Here is a 12,438-nt window from a genome sequence, read left to right as displayed (position 1 = left end):
CCGAAAGCGGTAGAAAATATTTAAATATCTGGACATCCGTGAAGTCGTGAACCCAAGTCGAGCCAAGAGGAGAAATGAGCGGAGCCGTGTTTGGCTTTCTTAAAGCTGTAAACATAGAAAGCGTGTGGTGAATGATAGTGTGAACGGGGTTCAAAATGGAATCTGTTTTCATAAAGCTAGTGTGAACGCAATTACGCCAAGGGAATCTTTTTTACCTAGCGTGTCACCTGTCACGTGTGCAGCAGCTTCATCGATTATTGATTACTAGGTTTTACGCGCTTCCCGTCTTACGTTAATTATTTATTAATTCCAGCGTGGGATTAATCATCGACAACTACAGACGACAAGAAAGCCCCCAACACCAGAGACAAAGATAATCCTGTAAAGTACATGTTTTAATTTACTTAATCAGGAGCTTCGTCGTATTTTTATCCCTCTTATTATGTATTAAATCTTAATTAAAGGTTGCCTATCTAAGGAAAAAACAACGAAGAAAACCTTAATTAAGAGAAGGTGCAAAGTTTTATCAAAACTTAAAAGTATCAGTTTGGAATACATACAAAATAATACTAAATAAATATTTGTACTCCTTCCAAACTGAGCCAAAAAAAAAAAATCGCTGAAATCAAATTTCCAAAATTGATACTTGTATTATTGTTCTAATGCATTGGTCCGGTCATACCAGTTGACCAAGAAACAGGTCAAGCAACCGGTTCCATTGACCCGGGTGGTCGAGTCATCGATCCATTAACCCGGATAAAGAATTTTTTGCCTTTTTTTATTCTAATTATTTTTTAATTTATATTTTTTAAAATCAGAATAGACTATCCGTTCAAACCAGAAGATCAAATCATTTGACCCGGGAGCTGGTCTCGTTTTTAAAATGGTTCCAAATCCAGTCTCGTTTTTAATGCCTTGCTCTAATGAGTTGGAATAATTGGATATAAATAGATAGTAACCTCAAATGTTCACAAAAGGGGGCGCAAATGGATTGGATTTTGATTGGATCCGATCCATTATGAGATCCAATCATATTTTGTCGTATTCAGATCCCCCCTCCCCCTATTTGGGTCGGATCAGAAAACAGGATCTGATCAGAAAATTGGATCAAATTTGAATCACCCCTATCCGCTTTGAGAAAATATGATCCTATATATATTATTTATTTATTTATATAAATATATATAACATATATATGTTATTTATTCATTTATAAATATATTATTTATGTTACATTTTATAAATTTGTTATATTAATTATTTTTATAAAAATATGTATATATATAATGAAAATAATTGAAAAGATACTTATATTTTTTGTTTTTCTTTTTTTTAATTACTATATTTTAATTTTTTTTAATAATTTATTATTTTTTAAAAAATTTAAATGAAATCCGATCAGATCCAAAAATCCGACTTCTTTATCAAATTCATACTTATAAAATCTGATCGGATCGGCTCTTAACGGTGTCGGTTCGAATATACGCTGATTCGAAGCCGATAGGATCCATTTGCACCCCCAGTTCACAATATGTGGGCTCAATGCTTAATTCCATGCCTAACAATGATCGCCACTTGTGATGCTCTTTCCGAATTCCGACATTGAGTTGATGTTGAGGGTTCTCTCGTTGTGTTGATGCCACCATCTACCAACTCACCAACTTTTCCTATCTGTTGCCTTGCAAGCTGCAGTCAATTTGATTAGGTATTGGTACCACATTTTTTGAACTGTTTTTCTCTATTGTCTTTGCTCTTTATTGCAAATTGAAAAAGTTAACATAAAGCGTTAATATGTGTGTGTACGGAAGAAAAAAGTTAATATAAAACACGACGAGAGAGAGAGAAAAGGGACAGGCCAACAAACATATAAAACAAAGGAATAAATATAGAACTTGGCAGGGCAACCAATTAAATATCGAAAAATTGAATGGTTCAACCGATTAATTGGTTGATGTAGCAGTTTGGTTTCAATTTGATATATATATATATATATATATATATATATATATATATATATATATATAATCGAAAAATTGAATGGTTCAACCGATTAATTGGTTGATGTAGCAGTTTGGTTTCAATTTGATATTTCTCAAAAAATGAAGAATTGCTTCAGTTTTAAATATACGGTTCAGTTACCCTAGAGGGGGCTCCCTATCCTCAACCGAGTGATGAGAGGATTCTCCACTAGCCCAATGATATCATAATAGAAACTCACTATTACCCGTAATTTTCTTATTCTCTACCAACTGAATGAATTGGCATGACATCATTTAGTCAGTAGAGGACTTGGAGCAGGTTGTATATATGCACATATATGGTTGTGTTTTAAAAACCGATTTAGAAAGCAATTTGGTTCTCTTCCAGGTAATAGGCCCCCACTCTGCAGTTTGATTATACAGGTGGAACAGGTTCAATGGTGAAGAAAACAACATCATATGAACCCTCAGATCAGAATATTGGGGGGATTTATAGAAGGTTCAAAGCATCATAATGTATTTGATCAAAATATTGATATGCCTGATAACTACAATTAGGTATTAATGTGTATCAACAAGACTGATGCTCTTTCTTTTCGTTTTTATTTATTTATTTTATTTTAGGATTTTTATTGATTCTTTCACCCTATAACAAATGAGAGAACCCATCGGGATACAAAGAGGGGAGTATTATAGCATAGGTGGGGTTTGGGATAATATATTAAAAAAAAAAACCAATAAAAATTTATAAGAGGATTTAAACCATAATTTCCCTTTATTTTATTAGCATGAAAGGGATGACTTTCATCATTCCAAGCTTTCAAAACCTCCCAACCATGTACCTCCATATCCAATGGTATGGATACGATATGCTTGATTAATTCCATATATATTTTGATTCTTGAATTGGGGTAAAAGGACATTTCTTTGATTCAACCACTCGTGTTTTGGATTTTGAGAGGGGGAAAAGTTTGTCAGAACAAGAATCCAATGTTTCTTTTTTTTTTTTTTCAGATTTACATGAGGATCAAAAAAAATTTATACCCTTTTCCCAAGTAGATAAATAACTTATCAATACTTAAATGAGATAAAAATATCCATTTTAATAATAGATTTTTATGGTTAAAATAATCATCATCTTATTTATATGAAAAATATGAATAAATAAGTTAGGAGACCTTAAGTGACAGATTGAATGGTCCGATGGTTTGATTCAGTCTGATCTCAAACATTATAATACAGATATATCGGATAGAAATAAGAGAGTACAATGGTGAATATGAATGATATGTGTTCACTATTCAGCTGCTACACAATTAGCTTGACTTCACGTGAACATGACCACCATCCCAACATTTTCTTGTACGCATTTTCAAGTTCAATTGATTTGGATTCTAATTTCTTCTTTTATTTATTTATTTATTTTTATGTAAGAAAACGCCTACATATCGAGAGATTCCATGAAAGGAATTAAGGAAAGATAGCTTTTCTTCTCTCCACATTTTTGCAACATAATAATCACTCTCGCTCACTGAAGAATGTAGTTCATTTTAATTATGGTTTCTGGATCATGGTTTGGGAAGTATGAACATGTGAAGATGCCAAAGTGAATCTGTAATTAATCTATTAATAATGGTGAAAAGCCAAATATTATTTTAATATTGATCACATATTGTAGTATGGATGGGCTGTGAAGCATCATCAAGAGCGTACGTAGACCTTTGGAGCTTTTGGACGATCCATGAAGACTTTAGCTAATTGCTTAGTTGTCCAAGAAATTTGGGAAAAGTATTGCACCACCCCTTTAAATTTAATTTTTTGAATTGAATTGGCATCAGTATCTGATGATTTCATACTATTGTGTAATGTGGAAAATGGAAATGCAAGGCAACAATCCCTTGTTGTTGTGCTGCTGCCATCTGTGTTATTGCACATGCATATATAATCGCGTCGTTTATTATACTTTTATTAATAATTAATAATGGATCTGACTGTTTTTTTTCCACAAACAAATGTATTTTAAAGATTTGACCATAAATAAATAAATAAAGCTAGCTTTCCGTCATTTTCTATCCCTATTCAATTTTAATTTGATCTACTTTTCATGGCTATATATATACATATATATATAGCCTTGTCATACGTGGCATGTACATAAGTCCCACCCCAAATGATGCTGACAAATCTATGATCATATATATATTCATGCAATTGAAACATCTCTTTTATTGAAAATTTGGAGCAAGCTAGTTTAGTGACGTAGTGAGCTCAAAGGATTGATAGCATTATACTCTGATATTGCTTATGATTCTGTTTGTCGCATGGAATGCTTATGTGTGGATAATGACAAAAGGACGTGGCGCAGGACGAGTTTTGAACAGTCAAAGTATATTGTGAATTTTGATGACTATTCTCTTAGGTTATGTTTGATTTGAAGGAAAATGTAAGGGAAAAAAAAGGAAAAGTAGGGAGACATTTATAAATCTTGTATTGATTTTTTTGTCTTTCCCTTCTTTTCCCTACCTTCAAACTAAAAATAACCTTATTGATTATCTTTTTTATGATATCAGTTGATTTGTTGTAATTCATAAATTTTTGATTTTTTTTCAGTCATAAAACACAAAACCTTAAATAGGGGCATTGTGCTTTAGGGTTTAAAAAACACAAGACCTGAAGCTTATCCAAACACAAGCTTAGCTTTTATGCAAGGAGAGAGAGAGAAGGGACCATTGAGTAAAAAGGCGGACAAGCCCTAAAAGGTGGAGAGTAAGAGATCAAACCATAAATGGAAGAAAAAAATGACAAAAGTTGACTACTCCTAGCTGGAGGGCAATCCGAATTCCAGATGGACGACGAGCTGGATCGATCTGTAAAACAGTCTATCAGATAAACCGGGGTAGCTAACTCAACGAGGTCGCTCCAATGCTTAAGTCAATAATTGTGTTGTAAATGCGAGCTGAATGCTTGAGAACTTGAGTGCTAGAGAATAGAGTAATCATGCGTACCTCTCTTTTTTCTCCTCCCCCCTGGGTCTTTGGGGTCGGTGCCATTATATAGGCATTGTTCAGTGTGGGCCTCACGCACTGCATCCGAGATTTCCGGGTGATCGTCCCTGACCGGTCTGAAATCCTTGGAGGTAAACATCATGCACGTTGACCACCCTCCAGAACGTTCGGTATGTGGGCCAACTTCCAAGAATTGTGGGAGTATCGGGATATGCATGCCGAATTTTTCGGCAAGCACATCTCGCAGGTCACCACTTGGACCTTAGTCAGGCCGGCACGCCCTCAAGGGAGGTTGCTCCTTGCGTCGAGGTCACTTCTGCTAGTGACAAGGTGCTGTAGGTCGGCTCTAGACAAGGTGCTTCTAGCCGACCTGAGTTGTAGTCGAGGTCGCTAGGTTGGTGGTGAAGGCAGGTCACCAGGTCTGGGCAAAGAGAAACCACGATCTGGGACTCCAAGTCATTGCTTAGGTGGTGCCTATGTGTCAAATAGCTATTCCAAGATGCCATGTGTCATGATGTCATTGGAGGGCCAAATCCGCCCTCATCAATTGCCCCCCACTCCCGAGCTGAAAGTAGCTCGGCGAAGGGAGGAGATTGCTCCTTTTGGCTTAAGATGACTGATTCAATTAGTTCGTAGTCGCAAGCGTTGGTCTGATTTACTTCTCAGATTGGAATAGTTCGAGTGTTTGTTGCCTTACGCAGGACCTCGTTGTCTTGATTCTTGGGGCACGAGAGCGAACATTCTCTTGAGGAGAGGTGAAACAGGTACCTCGAGGACATCTCTTATTAGGGATGCAAACGTCAAGGGGTTCTGCAATCCAACCATTACCTCGAGAGCGAAGCTTACCATACTGTCCTCAAGGGGGGTTCTAACTGTGTGACTACTTTATAAGGTCGCTCCACCTAGGTAGACTTCGACGTAGTGTCACTTGAACTGGTTCTCAAAAGATTAGCTAGGGAGTTCAACGTGGAGCCTAAAACCAAGGTAGAAGTCGACTTGAAGAGATCAGCCAAGTTTGTGTTTGTCATAGTGCCGAACTGGTATGCCGAATAAGTGTTGTATTTTGTCCTTCACTCTATTGCGTAAAAGTTTTCTAAGTGTGGATTACCCCAAGGTGCCAAACTGTATGCACACCGATGAGGCTAAACGCGAACTACTTTTTTTATTTTGCCCATGCTGAAGAGGCGACTAGGTATATGGTCGAGCTGACGTGGATAGGTGTGGATTACTATTGAAGTGTCGAGTTGATGAGCTAGGCTCTAATAGGAATAACCTGATCTAAATGTACGCCGAAGTGAACAGACATTGTAGGGTATGTGCCCGTCCTACCTGCGCACAAGCTACTTTTTTATTTGCCCATGCCGAAGAGGCGACTGGGTCACATGTGGTGCCTAGGTCTTTTATCAGTTTGGCACCTTAGCGCTTGGGCTCTGGGAGCGACTCATGGTCCACTGTCCTTATCCTTATTTAGCCGACGTGCGACTTGACCTTTCTGCCTAAGCGGGTGGTCATTCTGTAGTAACTTCTCATATGACTGCTTCTACGTCATCCCGTGGGATTGTCTTCTTGGGTGAGTGCTTGCAAGACCACAATGTACATGTTTTGCCCCCCTTGTATGGGCATAATGTTGTTGTCAGTGTGAGTTGGCAGTTCAGGGCCATGGCTATACTGCATCAGCCTCGTTAGGGACGCCGATCATCCACTCCTACAAGAAGCCACTGGGAGCTCGACCTACGGGGGTAGCACTACTGACTTTAGGTCACCAGCTCGCACGAGAGCCTTGGAAGGCTCGACCTGCAAGGGCGTCCATGCAGTTTGTTGGCCGCCAACTCCCGCGGAAGCCACGAAGAGCTCATCTTCTAGAGGCGACCTCGTGAAACAGGGCTGATGAGGCCTCGTCCTGGCTAACTACTGTTGAGGATGAGTTGATGATGTTTTGTTGTTGTCTAGATCGGGCTTCTCCAATGCTCAGATATGAAAATTTATGCTTCATCTCATAGAATTGCTATGCTTCAATCCCGACGGGAACCACTGATGGCTCTACCACGGGGAGAGGGGCGTTCACATACAGTAGCGGTGTATTTATGTAGGGCATTGGGGATGCTGAGTTTGGCCTGAACTTGTCTACTTGTCAAAGGGGAGTTCTCCAGGTTCATCATAGATGATTTTGCCCCCCTAGTAATCGGTATTCGTTTTGGGTGTTGATGCTGCTCAAAAGTGCCTTTGAGTTCATAAAAAATGGAAATTAGAAAGTGAGAACTTTAGTTTCTAAAATGTGAGATCTTAGCTTTCTAGAAGAAGAGGACTTAGCCTTTTAGAAGGTGAGAATTTAACTTCTTGTAGCGTTTCCCACAGACGACGCCAATTGATGGTGCGCGATCTGACTACTCCTAGCTAGAGGGCAATCCAGACTCCAAATGGACGATGAGCTGGATCATCTGCAAAATAGTCTATCAGAGAACCCGGGGTAGCTAACCTGGCGAGGTCACTCTGATGCTTAAGTCAGTAATTATGCTGTAAATGCGAGCTGAATGCTTGAGAGCTTGAATGCAAGAGAGTAGAGTAATCACGCGTACCTCTCTTTTTTGTCCTCCCCCCTGGGTCTTTAGGGTTGGTGCCTTTATATAGGCATTGTTCAGTGTAGGCCTCACGCACCGCATTCAAGATTTCCGGGAGATCGTGCCTAACCGATCCGAAATCCTTGGAGGTAAACATCATGCACGTTGACCACCCTCCAGAACGTTCGGTATATGAGCCAACTTCTAAGAATCATGGGAGTGTCGGGATATGCATGCCAAATTTTTCGACGAGCACATCTCGCAGGTCGCTACTTGAACCTCAATTAGGTCGGCACGCCCTTGAGGGAGGTCGCTCCTTACGTCGAGGTCACTTCAGCTAGTGACGAGGTGTTGCAGGTCAGCCCTGGACGAGGTGCTTCTAGCCGAGTTGAGTTGTGGTCGAGGTCGCCATGTTGGCGATGAAGGCAGGTCGCCAGGTCTGGACGAAGAGAAACCACGATCTGGGACTCCAAGTCATTACTTAGGTGGTATTTATGTGTAAACTAGCTATTCCAATATGCCATATGTCATGATGTCATTAGAGGGCAAAATCCGCCCTGATCAATATTAACGCAAATTATACGATTGTACTGTAATTGTATTATGAATTCTGAGATAAAGTGAACAATAAAAACCCCAAATATAAAATAAAAAAAAATATATAATAACCACTGACATAATCCAAATCGGATTTGCTCGTGTGACTCACACCAACTCACAAGTGATATAGTAATAATAATATAATTTAATATAATAGAGGCCATGCGTAATATACGTAATGCTTATGTGGGCAACTATGGTAATTAAAAGGAAAGCTAATTATGTGATATTACTTACATGTTACGATTTCATAAGTACAGAGAATAAGCTTTGGACCATGAATTACGCTCAAATTTTGTTGATGTACGTTTCTTCTATATATCGCTTACGCTATTGATGTTAGAATTCATTTTTTCGATCAATTGATTGGGTGTAAGATTTTTGAGTTTTGTTTATCACTGTTGTACAGCCTTAGAAGACTGTGAAGAGCCAAACTAGATATTTAATTGACCCTTGCCTTACTTGTGTATATTGATTCAATTTTACAGGTATTTGTATTTATAATTCCTTCTAAACTGAGCCTTAAATGCTTTCAATATTGTATTCTGTATGTATTTCTTTCTAAATTGAGCCTAATAGGAAGAGGAACTTGTTCACTGTTGACTGTTGTCTTTATGGGTGGATACTAGAATCTTCTAACTCCCAAAATTAAAAAAAAAAATTATATATATTTTTTTCTTTACAAAAATCTGTAATAAATCCAAACCTTCTCGTTTCATTTCTCTTGAAGTCTTATCTTTTTTACTTTATTTTATTTTCTTGTTTAACTTCCTCACCCTAAAATATCAATACTTGCTCGTGTATTGGCATCAATTCTGAACTGACACCTATCCAACTATAATGTGAGTTTGCGTTATATGCACTGGTGGGTTCACCGGATGCGTGAACCCGTCGATCAGAAACACTCACTTCAGCGTGTTCAAAATTCACTAATTTAATGGTGCTTTACTCGTTAGCTGAAAGAGTTTGGTTGAACCGGATACAAAAAAGACAAAAAAAAAAAACTTAAAACGCAACTTACATGTCATTTTCAATCTCCTTCAAATGTTTAAATCTCCCTCCCATACTCTCCTCCGCCAAGCCTAGTCCAGAAGCATCCATTGGCGACCGACGATCTCACTAAACGTGGAAGCCACCGGCAACGGCGCAAAATCAACTTAGTGAGTTCTCTTCTTCTTCTTGTATCCTCATATTTTTGTTGTTCTAATCAACAGATCCTCATCTTTTTGCTGTTCTTATCAACAGATCCACACCATCATTTATCACACAGGACCTGGATACTTAAAATTAACACGGGCTTTCTGTACCGGATTTTCCAAGGTCACACTGAACCAGGAGCTGGAAAGTGATGAAAATTCCCTTGGGCCGATCATTTGATTAATCAAGACTCCAGTGGAGACCAAGCTCATTAACTCGGGTCATGTAATTAAATTGCTCCTATTATAGAACTCAGCTAGAAAAGCCATACTTACTCTGAAGTGGGTGGTTTAAGGTTGAAGAGTCCATAGTCCACATATTCTGTTAATTTCCATTATTGCTTAACTTCATTAAAACTTGAACCATGACCTACAAACTACAAGTGAAAGTTCATTACACAAAAAGCCCTTTTATTAAACATGTAGCACCAATAGGTCAGCCTGCCAGGATCAACATACAAAAAACAACCATCCACTCGATTCATCTCAAAATGCTGCGCTCCTCCGCCTTGTTCCTCGTCGGTGCTAGTGGAGTTGCGAGCGGAATAATTGGCACGGATCTCTCCTTGGGTCCCTGTCAACACACTTAGTTGACCCATTTTAAGCATGGCGTACACAAACTTCTCGAAGACCGGGGTCTGGTTCAGTGCAAAGCTAGTAACGATGGGTCGAGTCCTTAAGTCAGTGTACAAATCTTGGTTGGAGGTGAACAGCCCCTGCTGGTTCATGAGATCCACGTAGTACTTGCTGTCGAACACATTCGGAATTTGGATGTCCAAATCGGTCGTGGCTGTGGGACAAGCGAGCTTGAGTTGATTGGAGAAGAACTTGTCCATGGTGGAGTCTTGGTTGGGAACAAGCGATTGGTGAACGATGTGCACTGGCCAATACCAATGGTGTGGCCGTTGGAGAGCACGACAACGTCAGTGGCGTTGAGGTTCTTGGTGGCCAATGAAGTTAGAATGGTGTTGATATTGCTATGGGTTTATTAGCCACCGTTTTGTCCCTTGTAGTGAAGCTGAGTCCATTGTGCCTCTACACTTCGACCTGTCGAGAAGAGAAGAGTATAAATAACATTAGAAGAAGAAAAAGGAGTTTGGGAGTGAAAATCGGGAGGGAGTTTAAAATGAGTATGAAAATCGGGATTTTTACCTTTTTTGTGTCTGGTTGAACCGGATACGTGGCAGATTCTGATTGGTGGGTTCACGCGTTCAGTGAACCCATGGGTGCAGAGAACGCAAACTTATAAGGACATTAAGGAGAAGGGAAAGATAAGAAACCTTTACAATATAGCCTAAAGTTCTAATATTTAAGCCACGTATTCCGATATTATTAATGAATTATTTTATGGCTGATCAAACAAATTATTAATTTGTAAAGGTTTTGTACCATTCCCTACTTCTTCCTTCAAACCAAACATTGCGTAAAGTTCTAAGATTTAAGCCACGTATTCCGATATTATTAATGAATTATTTTATGGCTAATCAAACAAATTAACAATAATACGTGTGATTGGTTTCAATTTCCGATAACAATGTAGATCAGAAGAAGTAACCCACCATTACACTTTACACAGCAGTGGTGGGCCTGGTGGCGATTAGTAAAACCTACGTTAAAGCAGCGAAGGTCCCAGAAGCCTTATCGATCAGAATCGGAATTGTTCAGTTCAGAATGCGGACTCTAGAATCTGGATTACGTCGGGTCTCAATAAGTCTGAACGAAAGACAAGGACATAAATATCTCGAACCATTGCAGTCGGAATTAATCCCCGCTGAGACTATTTTTAAAGTTTTATTTAACTAATGATCATCGGAATTCAAATATTCATCAATATATCGTCTCTAGAAGTTGACGAGTATCCATGTATTATGCTGCTTGTTGAATAATTTTCTGGTGCCAAGCTTCTAGGTACGTAGAAGAGTAGTACCCTTTTCGATGAATTCAAAGATTTCTTGAGTCTACCGGATGGACTAGAAACATAGCCGAGCCGGTTAGACAATCCAATAAGACTCCGTTTAGTTTGTAGCATGGAATGAGAAAAAGAGAATATTTTAAAAATATTTCTTTTAATTTTTTTTCATTTATTTTGAGGAAAATAGAGAGATGAGATGAGAAAAATATGGGATGTCAGATCTCAAAATCGTGGAATCTGGGTTGCACCAAAACCATATGACCCCGATGGAAAAACTTGAAAAATTACTGTTACCATCGAACTGGCAAAGAACCACTGGCTTTCTTCTTCACCAGATGCTGGCAAGGAACTAGGGGTGATTATTTGAGCCCGGGCCCATATCAGGCCTACAAATTTTAGGGCCAGGCTTGGGCTTAAAACTTCAAACCCGGCCTGCATATATTTAAACTTACATATTTTGTGTATAACGTATACATATGTAGACAAGTTAGTTTACATTATATTATATATTTTATATATAAATATTATAACATGACATGTATAATTTATATTATATACTGTATAAAATAAGTTTATATGCATGTTATGTCATTTAATATAAAATATTATAGATATGTAATGTTTTATATATGAAAGACATTGGCCCAGAATTAGGCCCGACCTAGCCCTGGTTCGTGTAGACCTGGGCTAAGGCTTATGTTTTAGGCCTGGAACCCTGGGTCGGGCTGGGCCCAGGTCTAAGCTATAACCCTTATCATAAGTGCAAATCCTGGCCTGGCCCATGATCACCCCTACAAGGAACCAGTGCGAGGGGTAGCGGTGATTTGCGAGGGATCTACAACAATCTCCCTCAATTTTCCTCTTCTCTCTTCTCCCTCACCTTCTTCTTCTTCCTATTCTTCCTGTCTTCCTCCCTTTCTCTTCTCTCTTCTGTGAGGGGCAGCGGCGATCTTCACCAGATACTGTCTCTCCCTCCATCTTCCTCTTCTCTCTTCTCCCTCATCTTCTTCTTCTTCCTATTCTTACCATCTTCCTTCCTTTCTCTAATCGCCGCTGCAACTCTCGACAACGGCGATCTGCTTTCTCAGCACTCCTATTCTTCCCGTCTTCACGAGATCTGCTTTCTCAACTCTCGCCGCTACAACTCATGGAACTTTGTTATTCAAGTCCCAGCAATTCTCACCATTG

Source organism: Nelumbo nucifera, chromosome 1 (assembly GCF_055504915.1).
Source record: "Nelumbo nucifera cultivar China Antique chromosome 1, China Antique-T2T, whole genome shotgun sequence".
Taxonomy (NCBI): domain Eukaryota; kingdom Viridiplantae; phylum Streptophyta; class Magnoliopsida; order Proteales; family Nelumbonaceae; genus Nelumbo; species Nelumbo nucifera.
The sequence above is the reverse complement of the archived record's forward strand: the minus strand, read 5'-3'. Positions refer to the sequence as shown.